The sequence below is a fragment of the Aquarana catesbeiana genome, linkage group LG09 (assembly GCF_042186555.1).
Source record: "Aquarana catesbeiana isolate 2022-GZ linkage group LG09, ASM4218655v1, whole genome shotgun sequence".
In the NCBI taxonomy this organism is placed as follows: domain Eukaryota; kingdom Metazoa; phylum Chordata; class Amphibia; order Anura; family Ranidae; genus Aquarana; species Aquarana catesbeiana.
The window spans coordinates 315023725-315047031 of record NC_133332.1 but is presented as its reverse complement, the minus strand read 5'-3'; the positions used below and the strand labels follow the sequence as shown (position 1 = coordinate 315047031).

At 44.7% G+C, this 23307-nt stretch overlaps 1 long non-coding RNA gene across 1 annotated transcript; it reads right to left on the bottom strand.

The window, feature by feature from the left end:
* Positions 1-8202: 8202 nt before the first annotated feature.
* LOC141108778 (uncharacterized) lies at positions 8203-22859 on the bottom strand. Its single transcript, XR_012236124.1, has 3 exons — positions 22638-22859; positions 14966-15111; positions 8203-8731 (listed from the first exon to the last, which is right to left on the bottom strand). It is a non-coding gene; the product is annotated as an uncharacterized lncRNA (long non-coding RNA).
* Between the last annotated feature and the right edge of the window lie 448 nt (positions 22860-23307).

Below are 23307 nucleotides of genomic sequence, written 5' to 3'. Positions count from 1 at the left end.
ACAAGTGTGTCTTGTCTACAGTCAAGCATGGTGGTGGGAGTGTCATGGTCTGGGGCTACATGAGTGCTGCCGGTGTTCTGCTGAGAAAGTTCCCCTCGGCGGATAAGGACCCCCCCTGTACTGCGCAGGTGCAGCGCTTGCGCAGTACGAGCTGGCAGAAATAGCCGAAGCCGAATAGTTGTAAATCCGCTGTACACGGCGCCTGTAAGAGGGCCCCTCGCGGGCTCACCATGCTTCGGGCACAGCCTCGCTTAGCTCGGCACTTTTTTATTCTACCTCTAGGTCCACTTGGATGGTGGGGCTTGAACCTGGACCCAGGGCGCAGGCGCCGCGTACAGCTGACTGAAGGTTTTCAGCTTCGGCTATTTTGGGCGGCTCCTTAGTCGTTCGTACTGCGCAAGTGCTGCGCAGTACAGGGAGGTCCTTATCTGCCGGGGGAACTTTCTCGGCAAGACACCGGCACTGGGGAGCTACAGATCATTGAGGGAACCATGAATGCCAACATGTACTGTGACATACTGAAGCAGAGCATGATCTCCTCCCTTCAGAGACTGGGCCGCAGGGCAGTATTCCAACATGATAACCACCCCAAACACACCTCCAAGACCACCACTGCCTTGCTAAAGAAGATGAGGGTAAAGGTGATGGACTGGCCAAGCATGTCTCCAGACCTAAACCCTATTGATCATCTGTGGGACATCCTCAAACGGAAGGTGGAGGAGCACAAGGTCTCTAACACCCACCAGCTCTGTGATGTCTTAATGGAGGAGGGGAAGAGGACTCCAGTGGCAACCTGTGAAGCTCTGGTGACCTCCATACCCAAGAGGGTTAAGGCCGTGCTGGAAAATAATGGTGGCCACACAAAATATTGACACTTTGGGCCCAAAGAGTATCACAGACTCCTCCCACGTACATAAGTATCACAGACTCCTCCCATGTACGTAAGTATCACAGGCTCCTACCATGTACATAAGTATCACAGGCTCCTCCCATGTACATAAGTATCAAAGACTCCTCAGAGTGATACTTATGTACATGGGAGGAGCCTGTGATACTTATGTACATGGTAGGAGCCTGTGATACTTACGTACATGGGAGGAGTCTGTGATACTTATGTACAAGGGAGGAGCCTGTGATACTTGTGTACATGGGAGGAGTCTGTGATACTTACGTACATGGGAGGAGTCTGTGATACTTGTGTACATGGGAGGAGCCTGTGATACTTGTGTACATGGGAGGAGTCTGTGATACTTATGTACATGGGAGGAGCCTGTGATACTTATGTACAAGGGAGGAGCCTGTGATACTTGTGTACATGGGAGGAGTCTGTGATACTTACGTACATGGGAGGAGTCTGTGATACTTGTGTACATGGGAGGAGCCTGTGATACTTGTGTACATGGGAGGAGTCTGTGATACATACATGGGAGGAGTCTGTGATACTTACGTACATGGGAGGAGTCTGTGATACATACATGGGAGGAGTCTGTGATATTTACGTACATGGGAGGAGCCTGTGATACATACATGGGAGGAGCCTGTGATACTTATGTACATGGGAGGAGCCTGTGATACTTATGTACATGGGAGGAGCCTGTGATACTTATGTACATGGGAGGAAGCTTTTAATACTTATGTACATGGGAGGAGCCTGTGATATTTATGTACATGGGAGGAGCCTGTGATACTTGTGTACATGGGAGGAGCCTGTGATAATTGTGTACATAGGAGGAGCCTGTGATACTTATGTACATGGGAGGAGCCTGTGATACTTGTGTACATGGGAGGAGTCTGTGATACTTATGTACATGGGAGGAGTCTGTGATACATACATGGGAGGAGTCTGTGATACTTACGTACATGGGAGGAGTCTGTGATACATACATGGGAGGAGTCTGTGATATTTACGTACATGGGAGGAGCCTGTGATACATACATGGGAGGAGCCTGTGATACTTATGTACATGGGAGGAGCCTGTGATACTTATGTACATGGGAGGAGCCTGTGATACTTATGTACATGGGAGAAGCCTGTGATACTTATGTACATGGGAGGAGCCTGTGATACTTATGTACATGGGAGGAGCCTGTGATACTTATGTACATGGGAGGAGTCTGTGATACGTCTGTACATGGGAGGAGCCTGTGATACTTGTGTACATGGGAGGAGCCTGTGATACTTATGTACATGGGAGGAGCCTGTGATACTTATGTACATGGGAGGAAGCTTTTAATACTTATGTACATGGGAGGAGCCTGTGATATTTATGTACATGGGAGGAGCCTGTGATACTTGTGTACATGGGAGGAGTCTGTGATAATTGTGTACATAGGAGGAGCCTGTGATACTTATGTACATGGGAGGAGCCTGTGATACTTGTGTACATGGGAGGAGTCTGTGATACTTATGTACATGGGATTTTTTTTATTTTTAATAAATTTGCAAATATTTCAAACTTCTTTCACGTTGTCATTATGGGGGATTGTTTGTAGAGTTTTGAGGAAAATAATGAATTTAATCGATTTTGGAATAAGTCTGTAACATAACAAAATGTGGAAAAAGTGAAGCGCTGTGAATACTTTCCCGGCTGCATTGTACATACGTATTGCGGTCAGCAAATGGTTGAATTCCAGGTGGGGTCCCTCTGCAGTCATAGTATTTACCCCACTACTACACAGCTACTACACCACTTCTATACTGCTCAGCTACTACACATCTACTACAGTGATCTCCATTGGCTTTCAGTTCTCATGCTGAGTGGCTGCATTGTGAACACAGGAGGTCGGCCGATCAGCACAAGCACCATTCGGGAAACACTTTGTATTGTCTTGATGAATGCAAAGCATTCTCTGATTGGGCAAAGTGGGGTAGTGATGTCACCATCTCCACCTTGTCCAATCAGAGAACGTTCTGCTTTTATTTAGAAAATACAAAATATTTCCTGAATGGAGCCTGTGCTGAGCGGCCGACCTCCTGTGTTCACAATGCAGCCACTCATCACAGGACCCCAGTGGAGATCCCTGTAGTAGCGGTGTAGTAGTGGTATCTATGCAGTGATTTCTACTACTAGATGAGGGGGTCTCCAAACTTTCAAAACAAAGGGCCAATTTACTGCTCTTCAGACTGTAGGGGGGCCGGACTGTGGGAGTGGAAAATGCCCCGGCATCAGTGGGGGGTAAACCACACCATAGGCTTGGGGGTTGCTGGGAGCGATTTTTGTTTCTTTTATTTAGTTGTTTGATTTGATTTTTTTTTCATGTATTTAGTTGTTTGTTTGTTTTACTTGTTTGATTTTCTTCTTTTATTTGGTGAATTTTTTTTTTTAGTCGTTTTGTTTGTTTTATTCTTTTACTTGTTTGATTTTCTTTTTATTTAGTTTGTATGATTTTTTTTTTTTTTTTTTCCTTTAGGCTGCGTTTCCACGAGCTGCGGCCGCGGTTCACAGCAGGGGGTTCGGTGCGTGTCAGGTGCGAATCAGGTTCAAATTTTTGCCTGAATTCGGACCTAAAACAGAGCCAGAGATGCACAGGACCCTTTTTCAGTGCGCTCTGCGACCGCTCCGGAGCTGTGTGAGGCGGCTCCATTGAGAGATGGTCACAGTTTCCTATCATGTGAATTGGACCCAGCTGTGGGGTTGTTTGATTTCCTTCTTTTAATTTAGGTTTTTTTTTTTTAACTTGTTTGATTTTCTTCTTTTATTTAGTTGTTTGTTTGATTTTTTTTCTCTCTTTAGTGTTTGATTTTCTTTTATTTATTTATTTATTTTACTTGTTTAATTTTCTTCTTTTATTTAGTTGTTTGATTTTTTTTCTCTCTTTAGTGTTTGATTTTCTTTTATTTATTTATTTTTTTTACTTGTTTGATTTTCTTCTTTTATTTAGTTGTTTGATCTTTGTTTTTTTGTTTGTTTTCCTTCTTTTTTTTTCTTCTTTTATTTAGTTGTTTGATTTTTTTCTTTCTTTAGAATTTGATTTTTTTTTTCTCTCTTTAGTGTTTGATTTTTCCTTTATTTTTTCCTTGTTTAATTTTCTTATTTCATTTAGTTGTTTGTTTGATTTTTTTCTTTCTATAGTGTTTTATTTTTTTTTCTCTCTTTATTGTTTGATTTCCTTATTTTATTTATTTATTTTTTACTTTTTTAATTTTCTTCATTTATTTAGTTGTTTGATTTTTTTCTCTCTTTAGTGTTTGATTTTCTTTTATATATTTTTATTTTTTACTTGTTTGATTTTCTTCTTTTATTTAGTTGAGTTTTTTTTTTTCTTCTTTGTGTTTTTTTTTTTTTTTATTAATGTGGGCATTTTGTCAACTCCTGAAATAAAAGAACCAGAGTGTCGGTTCCTGAACATGGGTGGTAGCTCAGAGGTAAGAGCTCTGCCTGGTCTGCTGGAGACCTGAGTTCAAATCCCCCTGAGGGAAAAGTCATGTGTGTCCTGGGTGATGTGCAGCACTTGTCCCACCAGCAGGGGGAAGTGTCCCACCAGCAGGGGGGTTCAGGTGCTATGCAGTACCTGGGTGGGGGGGAGTTGTGTGTATATATATAGGGTGAGGCCAAGAAAAACCTAAGTCCTGCTTTTTGATTGGGCTGCCCCCATTAAGACAGCCCATTCTATTTATAGATGTTGCAGAGATGTCACAGATGGTGGACCGAAGAGGCAGGGTGTCCACAACCTAATGTGATGCCCACACATGTTACAGGCCTATGGTGGCCTGGGATTGGAGCAGACTGGTGGGTTGTCCATGGCCTCCAAGCTTTCACTCAGGGATTTGAGCTCAGGGTCTACTGCACTTTCAGGAATTTGCCCTTGGAGGTCTCCAGTGCTTTCATTGATGCATCCTCTGGGGTCTTCAGCGCTCTCATGGAATTGCCCTTGGTGATCTGCAGCACTTGTAAGGATTTGAACTTGAGTCTACGGCACCCGGGGTCAACACTCTCATCCTTTGAGCTACTTGCCTCTGCTCGGGAACTCATGGGTTCGTTCTCCTATTTCAGGAGTTAAAGTCATCGCAAATTCAAAAAGATGAATCTGGATTTGAACCGGCAACTCTAACGTCTCTGCTGGCTCAGTGGTGAGGGGTTCTTAACCTCTGAGCCAACCAGCCTTGGACAAAATCAAGCGCTAGTACCTGTAATTTGAGCAATTGTTATATATGTTATGTTACGTGATAGCTTGTTTTTTCTTTTATTTGTTTGATTTTCTTCTTTTATTTTGTTTGTTTTATTTTTTTTGTTTCTGTTACTTATTTGATTTTTTTTATTTAGTTGTTTGTTAGATTTTTTTTTTTTCTTTTGCTTGTTTGATTTTCTCTTTTTATTTAGTTGTTTGTTAGATTTTCTTTCTTTTACTTGTTTGATTTTCTTTTATTTAGTTGTTTTGTTTTTTTTTCCTTTTTTTGAGTTAGTTTTTTTCTTTTACTTGTGGATTTTCTTCTTTTATTTAGTTGTTTGATTTTTCTTTTTTATTTGTTTTGTTACTTGTTTGATTTTCTTCTTTTTTTAACTAGACCCTTTTTACCTAGACTCAAGTTCAAATCCTTACAAGTGCTGCAGATCACCAAGGGCAATTCCATGAGAGTGCTGAAGACCTGAGAGGATGCATCAAAGAAAGCGCTGGAGACCTCCAAGGACAAATTCCTGAAAGTGCTGCCTGGTTTGCTGGAGACCTGAGTTCAAATCCCTCTGAGGGATAGCCATGTGTGTCCTGGCTGCTGTATAGTACTTGAACCCCCATGTAGGAAATGTTCCATTACCTTGTACCATGGGGGGAGGGGGTGTATATATATATATATATATATATATATATATAGGATGAGGCCAAGAAAAAGCTAAGTCCACTTTTTTTTTAATGGGCTGCCCCAGTAAAACAGCCCATTCTACCATAAGATGTTCTTCGGGCCAGACCATGGCCCGAAGAGGTGGGGTGTCCAAGGCCTAATGTGATGGCCACATGTATTGCAGGCCTCTGGGGGACCAGGACTGGCAGGTTGTCCATCACATCCAAGTTTTCACTCAGTATCTACTGTGCTTCCAGGAATCTGCCCTTGGAGGTCTCCAGGACTTTAAATGACATGTCCTCCAGGGTCTACAGTCCTCTTGTAGATTTGCCCTTGGTGGTCTGCAGCATGCTCAGAGATTTGAACTCAAGTTGTGGCATCTGGGGGCCACACTCTTATCCTCAACACTCAACACTGCTCTGGAGCTCATGGGTGCGTTCTTCTATTTCAGGAGGTAAAGTCACCACAAATTCAAAAAGATGCCTCTAGATATGAACCAGCAACTCTAACATCTCTACTGGCTTAGGGGGAAGGTTCTTGAACCCCTCAACCAACCACCCTGGAGGACAGAAGAATAGAAAATCAAGGCCTAGTACCTGGAATGTAAACACAAATTTCAAATAATGCCATCGGGTTTGAACCTGCAACCTCAAAATCCTCATCAACATTGCTAGCTGGCTGCTAAACCCCCTGAGCCACAGCAAAGCTCCGGTGGAAGAGCTGGGCAGCCAGCCTCTTTAACATCGATACTTACTAACCCGAGACTCCCCACCACCTATCCTCCATAATCTATATGAATAAAGTGTACTTACCGACCACTTCATTACCGAGCACTTTTCCCCCTTCCTGCCCAGGCGCCAATTTTCAGAGCTGTCACACTTTGAATGACAATTACACGGTCATGTAACACTGTACCCATATGACATTTTTATCTTTTATTTCACACAGAAAGAGCTTTCTTTTGGTAGTATTTAATCACCGCTGGGAGGGGGGGGGGTTATTTTTTTGCTAAATAAACAGAAAAAGACTGAAAATTAAAAAAAAACAAACAAAAAAAAAAAAACGTGTTTTTCTTCGTTTCTGTTATAAAATTTTGTAAATAAATAATCAATCTTCATAAATTTAGGTCAAAATGTATTCCGCTCCATTTCTTTGGTGAAAATAACCCAAATCAGCGTATATTATTTAGATCTGTAGGAAAGTTATAGAATCCGCAACCTATGGGATACATATATCTGACAATCGATCGATCGATCCTGATGTACTGACGGCCGATCTCATTTCTTAGGGCCCCGAAAAACGCCAGGACAGTACAAAATACCCCCCCCCTCCCAAATGACCCCTTTTTTTGGACAGTAGACAGTCCAAGGTATTTAGTAAGAGGCACGGTGAGTTTTTTTGAAGTTGTCATTTTTTTTTCACAATTTTTTAGAAAAAGGAAGAAATTACAAAAAAAAAAATGTTTCACAATTTTTTTTCTTTTTACATACTGTCACCAGTGCAGTACGGCGTCATCATATAACTGGTGTGGCGGATGATCAGGGATACTGACTGGTGACAGTATGTACTGTAAAAAAAAAAAAAAAAAAAAAAAAATTTTTTTTTTTCAATTTTTTTTTTAACTTTTTTTTTTTTTTTTTTCAATTTTTTTTTAACATTTTTTTTTTTTTTCAATTTTTTTTTTAACATTTTTTTTTTTTTTTCAATTTTTTTTTAACAAAAAATACAACTGTGACCAGAACAATACAGTATTACCATAGTAACAATGTACTACTCTGGGGAAGTGATCAGGATTTTATATATATTTTTTACACATTATGATTGCTTATTCCAGTGAATTCCATTGCTATAAGCAACCGTTTTTACTGAATAAAACTGACTCCTTCCATGTGTTTTGTTGTGATTAGCTGTGATTGGCCAAAAATGAGTCAGTACATGGTACAGATGGGCAGTGATTGGCCCCTGTCTGTACCATGTGATCACTGTGACCAATCGCAGCAAGCAACACATGAAAGGGAGCCATCCATTGTTTACAATGGTCATGTGATCTGCTGTGACCGGCCACTGAGGTCACATGGTGCTGGCAGCGGGCCGGTACACTGATCCGTCGCGGACACAGCTGGTGACAGTTAGTGCCAGTCAGTGAGTTTCTATGCTGAGCATTTCCTCCCTATCACATCTGAGCAGCCCATGTGACTATAGAGTCACACATGTGGGTGTATACACAATGACAGCCCACCCCCTCCCGCCTCCTCCATGCCCACTAACCAGGTAAACACAATAGGGGCGGGATATTACATGTATTGATGGAGGCTTCACCTCCCCTTTATTCTAAGACACAGGTGGGAGGGGAGTGGCACAACCTGTGAAGAAATCCGCCCACACCATGTTATTGCCAAAAATTAATAAAGATTTGATTTCAAATATATATTTTATGACAATTTATTAATATTAATTATTTCATTTTACTGTATTCCAAAGGCTGTTTTTTTTTGAACATGTGACCAGCAGCAGAGCACTAGAAGCTCCTGCTGCTTATGTTTCCCTGCAGGCAGGCTGGGAGAGAGCCGGGTCATGTGACAGCTGGCTATCCATTAGGAAAAAGTTTTTTTTTTTTTTTTTTTAATTAAAATAATTACAGTGCCGTGATCCACATACAGAAATAGAAGGGAGAATGTAAGTTACCCGGCGTGTGTTTAGTATCACTTCATTCTCTTATATTCGGTTTTAGGGACCAGCAGAGGTCATGGTGGTGACTTTGAAGAACCGGATTCTAGGACTCGGGTGTCTTTATTGGTTTGGGAATTGGTTGGACTTCCAGAAGAGGATGAGAAGCTCGTTGGACGTGGAGTGATGGCGGCTGTTGTGTAGAAGATGTGATCTCTGGTGGAGAAGTTTCTCCTGCTTGTTCCAAGATGGATTTTGGCAGCACGTCGGCTCTTGGGTCATCTTCACCTTGGATCGGGATATGAAGTCAGCAACAGACACCGAGGACTTTCTCACCGGGCATCCCGAAATGAGAACTTGGAACAAACATATATAACCTCTACACTCTACTCTACTACAATACACTACTCTACACTACTCTACTCTACTCTACTCTCAACTACGCTACGCTACACTCTCCACTACACTACTCTACTCTACACTACTCTACTCTACACTGCACTACTCTACTCTTGCACTCCACTCCACTCCACTCTACTACCCTCTACTACACTACACTACACTACACTCTACTCTCTACTACACTCCACTCTACTCCACTCTACTCCACTCTCCACTACACTAAACTCTCTACTACACTACACTCTACTCTCCACTACACTACACTCTCCACTACACTACACTACACTCTCCACTACACTACACTCTCCACTACACTACACTACACTCTCCACTACACTACACTCGCACCACTATACTACACTACACTCTCCACTACTCCATTGTAATCTCTGCTACACTCTACTCTCCTGATTGTCTGGAAAGTCTCTTCCCTCCAAGATTGCAATGATTGGGCTGCTGGTCTTTCAGAAATGGTTATAAAAGTTTCACTGTCATGGGAAAATAATTGCCGGTCCTCCATTATCCGCTTGCCCTCGCGAAAAAGATTGAAACCCCCCCCCCCTTCGATGGTCAGAGACTGCAGACATACTACAGGAGATGATCAGAGACTGCAGACATACTACAGGAGATGATCATCTCCTGTAGTATGTCTGCAGTCTCTGATCATCTCCTGTAGTATGTCTGCAGTCTCTGATCATCTCCTGTAGTATGTCTGCAGTCTCTGATAGACTGCAGACATACTACAGGAGATGATCAGAGACTGTAGACATGTTACAGGAGATGATCAGAGACTGCAGACATAGTACAGGAGATGATCAGAGACTGCAGACATAGTATAGCAGAAGGTCAGAGAGAGCAGACATAGTACAGGAGATGATCAGAGACTGCAGACATAATACAGGAGATGGTCAGAGACTGCAGACATAATACAGGAGATGATCAGAGACTGCAGACATAGTACAGGAGATGATCAGAGACTGCAGACATGTTACAGGAGATGATCAGAGACTGCAGACATAGTACAGGAGATGATCAGAGACTGCAGACATAGTACAGGAGATGATCAGAGACTGCAGACATAGTACAGGAGATGATCAGAGACTGCAGACATAGTACAGGAGATGGTCAGAGACTGCAGACATAGTACAGGAGATGGTCAGAGACTGCAGACATAGTACAGGAGATGGTCAGAGACTGCAGACATAGTACAGGGGATGATCAGAGACTGCAGACATAGTACAGGAGATGATCAGAGACTGCAGACATAGTACAGGAGATGATCAGAGACTGCAGACATAGTACAGGAGATGATCAGAGACTGCAGACATAGTACAGGAGATGGTCAGAGACTGCAGACATAGTACAGGAGATGGTCAGAGACTGCAGACATAGTACAGGAGATGGTCAGAGACTGCAGACATAGTACAGGGGATGATCAGAGACTGCAGACATAGTACAGGAGATGATCAGAGACTGCAGACATAGTACAGGAGATGGTCAGGGACTGCAGACATAGTACAGGAGATGGTCAGAGACTGCAGACATAGTACAGGAGATGGTCAGAGACTGCAGACATAGTACAGGAGATGATCAGAGACTGCAAACATAGTACAGGAGATGATCAGAGACTGCAGACATAGTACAGGAGATGGTCAGAGACTGCAGACATAGTACAGGAGATGATCAGAGACTGCAGACATAGTATAGCAGATGGTCAGAGAGAGCAGACATAGTACAGGAGATGATCAGAGACTGCAGACATAGTACAGGAGATGATCAGAGACTGCAGACATAGTATAGCAGATGGTCAGAGAGAGCAGACATAGTACAGGAGATGATCAGAGACTGCAGACATAATACAGGAGATGGTCAGAGACTGCAGACATAATACAGGAGATGATCAGAGACTGCAGACATAGTACAGGAGATGGTCAGAGACTGCAGTCATAGTACAGGAGATGATCAGAGACTGCAGACATAGTACAGGAGATGGTCAGAGACTGCAGACATAGTACAGGAGATGATCAGAGACTGCAGACATAATACAGGAGATGATCAGAGACTGCAGACATAGTATAGCAGATGGTCAGAGAGAGCAGACATAGTACAGGAGATGATCAGAGACTGCAGACATAGTACAGGAGATGGTCAGAGACTGCAGACATAATACAGGAGATGATCAGAGACTGCAGACATAGTACAGGAGATGATCAGAGACTGCAGACATGTTGCAGGAGATGGTCAGAGACTGCAGACATGTTGCAGGAGATGGTCAGAGACTGCAGACATAGTACAGGAGATGGTCAGAGACTGCAGACATAGTACAGGAGATGGTCAGAGACTGCAGACATAGTACAGGAGATGGTCAGAGACTGCAGACATAGTACAGGGGATGATCAGAGACTGCAGACATAGTACAGGGGATGATCAGAGACTGCAGACATAGTACAGGAGATGATCAGAGACTGCAAACATAGTACAGGAGATGATCAGAGACTGCAGACATAGTACAGGAGATGGTCAGAGACTGCAGACATAGTACAGGAGATGGTCAGAGACTGCAGACATAGTACAGGGGATGATCAGAGACTGCAGACATAGTACAGGATATGATCAGAGACTGCAAACATAGTACAGGAGATGATCAGAGACTGCAGACATAGTACAGGAGATGGTCAGAGACTGCAGACATAGTACAGGAGATGGTCAGAGACTGCAGACATAGTACAGGGGATGATCAGAGACTGCAGACATAGTACAGGAGATGATCAGAGACTGCAGACATAGTACAGGAGATGGTCAGAGACTGTAGACATAGTACAGGAGATGGTCAGAGACTGCAGTCATAGTACAGGAGATGATCAGAGACTGCAGACATAGTACAGGAGATGGTCAGAGACTGCAGACATAGTACAGGAGATGGTCAGAGACTGCAGACATAGTACAGGAGATGGTCAGAGACTGCAGACATAGTACAGGGGATGATCAGAGACTGCAGACATAGTACAGGAGATGATCAGAGACTGCAGACATAGTACAGGAGATGGTCAGAGACTGCAGACATAATACAGGAGATGATCAGAGACTGCAGACATAATACAGGAGATGTTTAGGAGACATTACACACGGTTTCCGGGTCATTAGCAGGATGGGGAGATTAGTGCACCGACATTAAAGTGGTTGTAAACCTCAGAGATGAAATATGAAGAAAGCACATCCCTCTATAATGTGCACTTGTCTCAGTTCAGAGCACTAAGTGTCATTTCTGTCTGCTGCCTCCTTCCTCTGCTGTCTGCATCAGTCACTTCTGACAAGTTTTCCTGACACCAAGAGATCAAAGGTGACAGGGGAGGGAGCTCTAGCACACAACCTGTGATTGACAGCCGCAGCTCTGTTCAAGTGTGCTGTGTGAAAAGAGGTGTGTCCCTTCCCTCCAATCAGTTCTCAGGGCTCTCCTTACTGAGCTTTGCAGAGTGTGATCATCGGATAACCATCACCTCCACACCAGATCACTCACCGGATAACCATCACCTCCACACCAGATCACTCACCAGATAACCATCACCTCCATACCAGATCACTCACAGAATAATCATCACCTCCACACCAGAGCACTCACCAGATAACCATCACCTCCACACCAGAGCACCCTCCAGATAACCATCACCTCCACACCAGAGCACCCTCCAGATAACCATCACCTCCACACCAGAGCACCCTCCAGATACCCATCACCTCCACACCAGAGCACCCTCCAGATAACCATCACCTCCACACCAGAGCACTCACCAGATAACCATCACCTCCATACCAGATCACTCACTGGATAACCATCACCAACACACCAGATCACTTACTGGATAACCATCACCTCCACACCAGAGCACTCACCGGATAACCATCACCTCCACACCAGAGCACTCACCGGATAACCATCACCTCCACACCAGAGCACTCACCGGATAACCATCACCTCCACACCAGAGCACCCTCCAGATAACCATCACCTCCACACCAGAGCACCCTCCAGATAACCATCACCTCCACACCAGAGCACTCACCGGAAAACCATCACCTCCATACCAGAGCACTCACCGGATAACCATCACCAACATTTGCGTGGTCGATATTAAGCATAAAAATGTCCCAGGTCAATGCATATCGTGTGACGTCATCATCCCTCGACTGGATCGGCTGCCATCCAAGCCTCGCTCTGGTGCCTGTCTCTACTGCTCGGCCGAGTACATCCAGCGCCTTGAGACTGCCCAGACCCCCTACATCTACCAGCAGAGATGAGATGACTCCACGGACCCCCTGGATTGACCTGGAACATTTTTATTCTTAATACCGACCACGCAAATGTGAGTGTATTATCAGCTGTTGCTAGTTTTTAATAAATTGTTTTAAACGTCTGCACCCAGAGGCGCCTCCTTCTCCTTGTTTTGCAGTACTCTTGGGATAATGGCTTTCACCCCCACTGGAAGGCTGCCTTAATTGTGGACTCTACACATTACTTCTGCCCCCTCCACTTACAGTGTTACATCATGGACTAATTTCTCATGCATAATCTATGATATATATTTTTTGATACTTATTCTTGTACATTACTGTAATTTGGATACAGCTGTCATTATTTGCGCCGATCACTTGTTACAACATAACCATCACCAACACACCAGATCACTTACTGGTTAACCATCACCTCTATACCAGAGCACTCACCGGATAACCATCACCTCCACACCAGATCACTCACCGGATAACCATCACCTCCACACCAGAGCACCCTCCAGATAACCATCACCTCCACACCAGAGCACCCTCCAGATAACCATCACCTCCACACCAGAGCACTCACCGGATAACCATTACCTCCACACCAGAGCACTCACCGGATAACCATCACCCCTTTCTTAATCAGTGAGTCATAACAGAGGTGTATCTAGAACTTTCAGGGCCCAGTGGAAGACACCATGAAGGGACCCCCTGACCCATGGCAGGGGCCCGCCCTTCGAGCCCGATGGCGAAATGTCAGAGCTCAGTCGCAAGTGCGACCTTTGTGACCATGGCAGTTCCGCTACTTAGCACTGATCACTGTAATAATGTCACTGGTTCCCGAAAAAGTGTCAAAAGTGTCAGTTAGGTGTCCGATTTGTCCACCACAATCTCGCAGTCCCGCTAAAAATCACTGAACGCCGCCATTACTAGTAAAAATAAAGAAGTAAAAATTACATAAATCTATCCCATTTGTAGATGTGATAACTTTTGCGCACTATACGCTTATTGGGATTTTTTTTACCAAAAATATGTAGCAGAATACATATTGGCCTACATTTGGACCCCTTTCACACTGGGGCCGCCCGTGCGTTAGCGGTAAAGTGGTGCTTGTTTTAGCGACGCTTTAGCGCTATTTAAGAGGCACTTTTTTTGGCCGTTAGATCTTTTAACCCCAAAGAAGGAGTTAAAAATGCTTCCGGAGCGCCGCAACACGGGCGTTTTTAACCCCTTCGGAAGCGCTGACCATTCATTGCAATGGGCAGGGGCACAAACTGCCCCAAAGATGCTGCTTGCAGGACTTTTTCTAACGTCCCGCAAGCGGACCGCCCCCCAGTGTGAGCGCACTCAGGCGGCATGTGAGGCAGTTTTCAAGCGCTTTACAGGCGCTATTTCTAGCGCTAAAACGCCTAAAAAAATGGCCTCGGTGTGAAAGGGGTCTATGAAGAAATTTGATTTTTTTTTATACGACGTGTTTTATAGCAGAAAGTAAAAAAATATATATATTATTTTTTTTTTAAATTGTCGCTCTTTTTTTATAGCGCAAAAAATAAAAACCGCAGAGGTGACCAACTACCACCAAAAGAAAACTCTATTTGTGGGGAAAAACGGACATCAATTTTGTTTGTGCAGTGTCGCACGACTGCGCAATTGTCAGTTAAAGCGACCCAAAAAATGGCCTAGTCATGAAGGGGGTAAAACCTACCGGGGCTGAAGTGGTTAAACATGAGTGCAACAAAAAAGCATCAATTGGCTCTGGCAGCTAAAAGGTTAAATAATCGACAGCTGCGCAGGAAGCCCGGCATGGACACATTCAGCATATTCAGTCGTTTTTCTCACACTGACCAGCAGGTGGCGGATGAGCTCCTACAGTTCCCCTCCCCGAGTCCTCCGAGGGATAGACGAGCCGGGCCGGTCTGGAGCAGCAGAGCGTCTCTATGGTGATGGGCGGAGGGTGACGGCGGCTCCTCCTCTGTATTTGTATCCTGATCCTGGAGGAGAGAAGGATCTGTCATCAGATATCATCTCATTCATATTTCTATCTCTATAGCCACTTGCTGACCGAATAACTGTAAAATTACAGAATTACTTTGATAGTAAATATCGGGGGTTATGGCTGCCGCTTCCCGGTGTCTTCCAGGTTTACCAGAGCCGTTGGTAAACCCAGAAGTGATCTGGTCAGATTGGTAGCTGGGCAGGAGGTCAGATTGGTGGCTGGATAGGAGGTCAGATTGGTGGCTGGACAGAGATCAGATCGGTAGCCGGGCAGGAGGTCAGATTGGTAGCTGGGCAGGAGGTCAGATTGGTAGTTGGGTAGGAGGTCAGATTGGTAGTTGGGTAGGAGGTCAGATTGGTAGCTGGGCAGAGATCAGATTGGTAGCTGGGCAGGAGGTCAGATTGGTAGCTGGGCAGGAGGTCAGATTGGTAGCCGGGCAGAGATCAGATTGGTAGCTGGGCAGAGATCAGATTGGTAGCTGGGCAGGAGGTCAGATTGGTGGCTGGACAGGAGGTCAGATTGGTAGCTGGGCAGGAGGTCAGATTGGTAGCTGGGCAGAGATCAGATCGGTAGCTGGGCAGGAGGTCAGATTGGTAGCTGGGCAGGAGGTCAGATTGGTAGCTGGGCAGGAGGTCAGATTGGTAGCTGGGCAGGAGGTCAGATTGGTAGCTGGGCAGGAGGTCAGATTGGTAGCTGGGCAGGAGGTCAGATTGGTAGCTGGGCAGGAGGTCAGATTGGTAGTTGGGCAGGACGTCAGATTGGTAGTTGGGCAGGAGGTCAGATTGGTAGCTGGGCAGGAGGTCAGATTGGTAGCTGGGCAGGAGGTCAGATTGGTAGCTGGGCAGGAGGTCAGATTGGTAGCTGGGCAGGAGGTCAGATTGGTAGCTGGGCAGGAGGTCAGATTGGTAGCTGGGCAGGAGGTCAGATTGGTAGCTGGGCAGGAGGTCAGATTGGTAGTTGGGCAGGACGTCAGATTGGTAGTTGGGCAGGAGGTCAGATTGGTAGCTGGGCAGGAGGTCAGATTGGTAGCTGGGCAGGAGGTCAGATTGGTAGTTGGGCAGGAGGTCAGATTGGTAGCTGGGCAGAGATCAGATCGGTAGCTGGGCAGGAGGTCAGATTGGTAGCTGGGCAGGAGGTCAGATTGGTAGCTGGGCAGGAGGTCAGATTGGTAGTTGGGCAGGACGTCAGATTGGTAGTTGGGCAGGAGGTCAGATTGGTAGCTGGGCAGAGATCAGATCGGTAGCTGGGCAGGAGGTCAGATTGGTAGCTGGGCAGGAGGTCAGATTGGTAGCTGGGCAGGAGGTCAGATTGGTAGCTGGGCAGGAGGTCAGATTGGTAGCTGGGCAGGAGGTCAGATTGGTAGTTGGGTAGGAGATCAGATTGGTAGTTGGGTAGGAGATCAGATTGGTAGTTGGGTAGGAGGTCAGATTGGTGGTTGACCTCCAATCTGACGAGCAGCGACCGGGAACAAGCGATCTCTGTCATGTTCCTGTAAGCCCCCCCCCCCAGTTAGAACACACCCAGGGAACACATTTAACCCCTTGATCGCCCCCCTAGTGTTAACCCCTTCTCTGCCAGTGACATTTATACATTGATCAGGGCATTTTTCATAGCACTGATCAATGTAATAAGGTCACTGGTCCCCCAAAAATTGTAATTTGGGGGTCAGATTTGTCGGCCGCAATGTCGCAGTCCCGCTAAAAATCGCAGATCGCCGCCATTTCTCAGTAAAAACAATGAAAAGTAAATAAAAGTCCCCCAAAAAAAGAGCAACAATTTAATAAAAAAGAAAAAATTCTTTTTTTTTTACTTTCTGCTATAACACATATCCAAATAACAAAAATATTTAAAAAAAAATGTATTCGTCAGTTTAGGTCGATATATATTTTTCTACATATTTTTGGTAAAAAAAAAAAAAAATCGCAATAGGCGCATACTGATTGGTTTGCACAAAAATGTATCGCGTCTACAAACTACGGGATAGATTTAATCCCGTAGTTTGTAGACGTGATAAATTTTGTGCAAACCAATGAATATGCGCATATTTTTTTTTTTGTACAAAAAATATGTAGAAAAATATATATCGACCTAAACTGACGAATACATTTTTTAAAATATTTTTGTTATTTGGATATGTGTTATAGAAAGTAAAAAAAAAATATTATTTTTTTTTTAATTAAATTGTCGCTCGTGAATTTTGTTTGGGTACAGCGTCGCACGACCGCGCAATTGTCAGTTAAAACGACGCAGTGCCGCATCGCAAAAAAAATATGGCCTGGTCATTAAAGCGGACCTTCAGACATTTTTTCATCTTTCCGTCAATTACATCTTCTGCCCTTGTTGTTGTTGTTGTTTTAACTTTGGATAGTAAAACATTTTTTTTTCTGCCAGTAAATCCCTTATACAGCCCACTTCCTGTCTCTTGTCTGGTCATTGGCCTAGTCCAGTGATGGAGAACCTCGGCACCCCTGAGATGTTTTGGAACTACATTTCCCATGATGCTCCACTACACTGCACAATGCATGAAGCATCATGGGAAATGGAATTCCAAAAGTTCCAGTAGTGCCAATGTTCGCCATCACTGGCCTAGGCTTATGACATCACACACAGCTCTCTCTACCACTCTGGTGAAAGTTTGCCAGGAAGGGGGGGGGGGGGGTGAGTCATAAGAGGGCCAATGAGAGCTGCAGAGTTGGAGGTGTGCCTTTGTGTAAATCCAGGAAGTGAACAGACAGAAGCTTCAGCTGCCCACAGTTAAAATGGCTGCAGCCAGACTTAGTGGTAGGAGGATTTCTGCGGCATATTTGGCGAGTACAGAATCGCAGTATATATAAAAATAATAGCTCTTCTGAGCAGGGCCCTCTTAATCCTATTGTATTGTATTGTATTATATTATAACTGTATTGTCTCCCTTTTATATTGTAAAGCGCTGCGTAAACTGTTGGCGCTATATAAATCCTGAATAATAATAATAATAATAATAATAATACGCAAAGTGGTTGGAGGGAAGCTTCAGAATGGCAAAGAAGTTTTTTTTATCACAGATTGTGTGAGCGGACTGCAGTTCCTCTTTAACCGCTTGCCGCCCGCCCACCGTCACATGACGGCGAGACGGTCTCGTTCTGGGTGGACGGCGCCCGAGCGGCCGCTCTGGCACGCGGCAATCGCGGTCACGCCGTGTTTCTAGGACATGGCACGACCCCGATCTCTGTAAAGGCGCGGCTCTTTAATCATGTGATCGGCTGTGTCCAATCACAGCCGGTCACATGTAAAACACGGAAGTGCCGGTAATCGGCGCTCCTCGCCTCACACTGACAGAGCCGATCAGCGGCATCTCCTCGCAGGGGACAGTGAGAGATGTAATCAGAGCAACGATTACATGAGAGCGCCACCAGTGCCAGCAAGCAGTGCCCACCAGTGCCAGAAATCAGTGCTCATTAGCAATGCCAGTCAGTGCTGGTTTTCAGTGCCCATCAGTGCTGCCCATCAGTGATGCCCATCAGTACCACCCATCAATGCCCATTTGTGCCGCCCATTAGTGCCGTTAAGTGCTGCCTATCAGTGATGCCCATAATTGCCACCCATCAATGCCCATTAGTGCTGCCCATCAGTGTCACCTATCCATGCTGGCTATCAGTGCTCACTGGTGCCACATATAAGTGCCACCTATCAGCGATGCCCATTAGTGCCACCCATAAATGCCCATAAGTGCCGCCTATCAGTGATGCCCACCAGTGCCACCCATGCCGCCTATCAGTGATGCCCATCAGTGCCACCCATTAATGCCCATTAGTGCCGCCCATCAGTGCCGCCTATCAGTGATGCCCATCAGTGCCACCCATCAATGCCCATTAGTGCCGCCCATCAGTGCCGCCTATCAGTGATGCCCATCAGTGCCACCCATCAATGCCCATTAGTGCCGCCCATCAGTGTCCATCAGTGCCGCCTATCAGTGATGCCCATCAGTGCCACCCATCAATGCCCATTAGTGCTGCCCATCAGTGCCAATAAATGCTGCCTATCAGTGATGCCTATCAGTGTTGCCCATCAGTGCCACCCATCAATGGCACCCATCAGTGTCTATCAGTGATGCCCATCAGTGTCACCTATCCATGCTGGCTATCAGTGCTCACCGGTGCCACATATAAGTGCCACCTATCAGCGATGCCCATTAGTGCCACCCATAAATGCCCATAAGTGCCGCCTATCAGTGATGCCCACCAGTGCCACCCATGCCGCCTATCAGTGATGCCCATCAGTGCCACCCATTAATGCCCATTAGTGCCGTCCATCAGTGCCGCCTATCAGTGATGCCCATCAGTGCCACCCATCAATGCCCATTAGTGCTGCCCATCAGTGCCAATAAATGCTGCCTATCAGTGTTGCCCATCAATGACACCCATCAGTGTCTATCAGTGATGCCCATCAGTGTCGCCTATCCATGTCGGCTATCAGTGCTCACCAGTGCCACATATAAGTACCACCTCATCAGTGCCCATCAGTGAAGGAGAAAAATTACTTACAAAATTTAAACCAAGAAAAACTTTTTTTTTTTTTCAACATTTTCGTTTTTTTTTTTGTAAAAAAAATAAAAAATAAAAAACAGCGGTGATTAAATACCACCTAAAAAAAAAAAAAAAAAAAAAAAAAACTCTATATGTGTGAAGAAAATAATAAAAATGTCCTCTGTGTACAGTGTCACAAGACCGCGTCATTGTCATTCAAAGTGCGACAGCGCTGAAAGCGGAACGTTGGCGCCCTGGGCAGGAAGGGGGGGTGAGAGTGCGTCACTTCCACCCAACGACGGTCATAAAGGGAAATTTTTTAATTTTTTTTTTGTAAAAAAAAAAAAAAAAAAAAAAAAAGACATTTATTTTTTTTTATTGCATTTTAGTGTAAATATGAGATCTGAAGTCTTTTTGCCCCTCCCCCCCCAGATCTCACATTAAAGAGGACCTGTCAAGAGATGTTTACATTCCTTGTAATAGGAATAAAAGTGATACCATTTTTTTTTCTTCTCAAAGACAGTGTCAAAGTAAATAAGAAAAAAAAAAAAAACTAAAGCGCCCCGCCCCGCATATGAAAACGGCGTTCAAACCACACATGTGAGGTATCGCCGCGATCGGTAGAGCAAGAGCAATAATTCTAGCACTAGACCTCCTCTGTCACTCTAAACATGCGACCTGAAGAATTTTTTAAACGTCGCCTATGGAGATTTTTAAGGGTAAAAGTTTGTCGCCGTTCCACGAGCGGGGGGGCGCAATTTTGAAGTGTGACATGTTGGGTATCGATTTACTCGGCGTACCTGTAGAATTTTTTTTTTTTAACCCCTTGCCACCCAGGCCACTTCTGACATTTCTTTCCTACATGTAAAAATCATCATTTTTTTTTTTTTTTTGCTAGAAAATTACACAGAACCGCCCCAAACATTATGCGCAATTTTGTAGCGTGACATGTTGGGTATCTATTTACTCGGCGTAACTTCATCTTTCACATTATGCAAAAACATTGGGCTAAATATACTGCTTTGTTTTTTTTTTTTTAAAGCGCGAAACGTTTTTTTTTTTCCCCAAAAAAAAAAAAAAAAACGCATTTGAAAAATTGCTGCTCAAATACCGTGCGAGATAAAAAAAAAAAGTTGCGATGACCGCCATTGTATTCTCTAGGGTCTTTGTTTGCTATTAAAAAAAAAAAAAATATATATATATTGCGTGCGCAATTTTGTAGCGCGACATGTTGGGTATCTATTTATTTTTTAAAAAAAAGTTGCGATGACCGCCATTGTATTCTCTAGGGTCTTTGCTATTAAAAAAAAAAAAAAAAAAAATTTTTTTAATAGCAAAGACCCTAGAGAATACAATGGCGGTCATCGCAACTGTTTTTTAAAAAATAAATAGATACCCAACATGTCGCGCTACAAAATTGCGCACGCGCTCGTGGGACGGCGCCAAACTTCGCTACTTAAAAATCCCCCATAGGCGACGCTTTAAAAATTTTTTTACTGGTTACATGTTTTGAGTTACAGAGGACCAAAATGATTGCTCTCGCTCCGACGTTCGCGGCGATACCTCACATGTGTGGTTTAAACATCGTTTTCATATGCGGGCGCGACTTGTGTATGCCTTCGCTTCTGCGTGCGAGCTCACGGGGATGGGGGCGCTTTAAAAATTTTTTTTTTTTTTTGTTAATTTTACTTTAGCTTGACACTTTTTTTTTCCCAAAAAAAAAAAATTTTTTCGATCACTTTTATTTCTATTACAAGGAATGTGAACATCCCCTGTAATAGGAATAGGACATGACAGGTCCTCTTTACAGTGAGATTTGGGGGGGGGGTCAATAAGACCTCACATCTCACCTCTAGGCTGGGAGGCCTGAAACCAAAAAAAAAAAATGATCGCGGCTTCCCAGCCGAAGCGCCGCCGTTTTTTTTTAATACAGAGGCCCCGTCCCGCCGAGCTCGCGCGCAGAAGCGAACGCCTTACGTTGAGCAGCGCCCGCGTACGAAAGACGACGTTCAAACCCACACATGTGAGGTATCGCCGCGATCGGTAGAGCGAGAGCAATAATTCTATAGCCCTAGAACTCCTCTGTCACTCAAAACGTACAACCTGTAGAATTTTTTTTTTTTTTAAACGTCGCCCTATGGAGATTTTTAAGGGTCAAATTTTGTCGCCATTCCGCCAGCGGGGGGGGGGCGCAATTTTGAAGCGTGACGTGTTGGGTATCAATTTACTCGGCGTAACGTCATCTTTCACAATATAAAAAAAAAAAATTCGGCTAACTTTACCGTTGTCTTATTTTTTAATTAAATTACATTTCTTATTTTTTAATTAAAAAAAAAAAATAAGTGTATTTTTTTTTTCCCAAAAAAAAATGACGCTTGTGGGACCGCTGCGGTGTGACAGAAAGTATCGCAACGACCGCCGTTTTATTCTCTAGGGGCGTCTGAATAATAAATATATATATATAATATTTGGGGGTTCTCATTCATTTTCTAGCAAAAAAAAAAAAAAAAAAATCTTAATTTGTAAATAACAAAGTCTCAATAAAGAGTCTGGGGGGGAGGGGGAGGGGGGGGTGAATTGTGTCGGGTGACCCCCCCCCATTGGTCGTCGGGGACAGGAAGCGACAGGAAATCCTGATTTTGGTTGTCACAGGAAACGAATGTCGGCGATCGATCTTTCGATGGAGAAACCTGTTTTGGGTGACAACTAATCGGGGGGATTTCTTCTCGCCTTCCTGTTGTGTCTCTGGGACAGGAAGTGACTGGAGATACCCCATAATAACACACAGTGGGGGGGATTACACCAGGGGGGAGGCAACCAGTAGGCCTCCAGCTGTTGTGGAACTACATTTCCCATGAGGCATTGCGAGGCTGGCAGTTACAATGACTCCCAGAGGCATGATGGGACTTGTAGTTCTACAAACAGCTGCAGGGCCCCCAGGTTGCCTCCCCCCTGCCCTTCACTATACACAGCCCCCCCCCCCAAAAAAAAAAAACATTTTCCAAAATAAAGAGACTTTATCTGCTGTGTGGGGTGCGGGGAGGTCCGGGGCCTTGGTGGTTCACATATCTACATCCGGGGCTTCCTCCTCCTGTGCTGTGCGGTACTGCTGGGACTTGTGGCTCCTCCCCCTCCGCTCCTGATTGGTCACTACTCCTCCCTGAGCCATCGGGATCTCCAATCAACAGCCGCCTCTTGTAACTGACGCACCACTTCCTGGTTTCCATGGGGATGTCACGTCACAGTGAAGTCTCCGCCCCCTCACTGTCCCCCCGGCGGCCATCTTTGTTAACAATTATGCCAGTCTTAGCTTCTATCTCCTCATGATCTATAGTGATATAATGTGATCTCATAGTGTGTGTACCCCGGAGAGCCGCCATGAAGGGGGGGGATATTATATTCCCATCACATATCTACACAATTGACACAGATCTCTATGGGGAGAGCGGGGCATGCTGGGAGATGTAGTCCTCCATACACAGAGCCCCCTGCTGGCCGAACTGCTCCGTAGAGGGGAGGAGCTTCTGCAATCTACTCATTGATAGGTCCGATTGACCACATGGGTTTCATAGAATTTTTTTTTTTTTTTAATTGCAAACGAATTAGCAGTTTAGATTTACAGAGGAGATCTAAAACTCGTTTTTATTTCCCTCCACGACCCCATTATCCTCCTAAACTCCCCAATG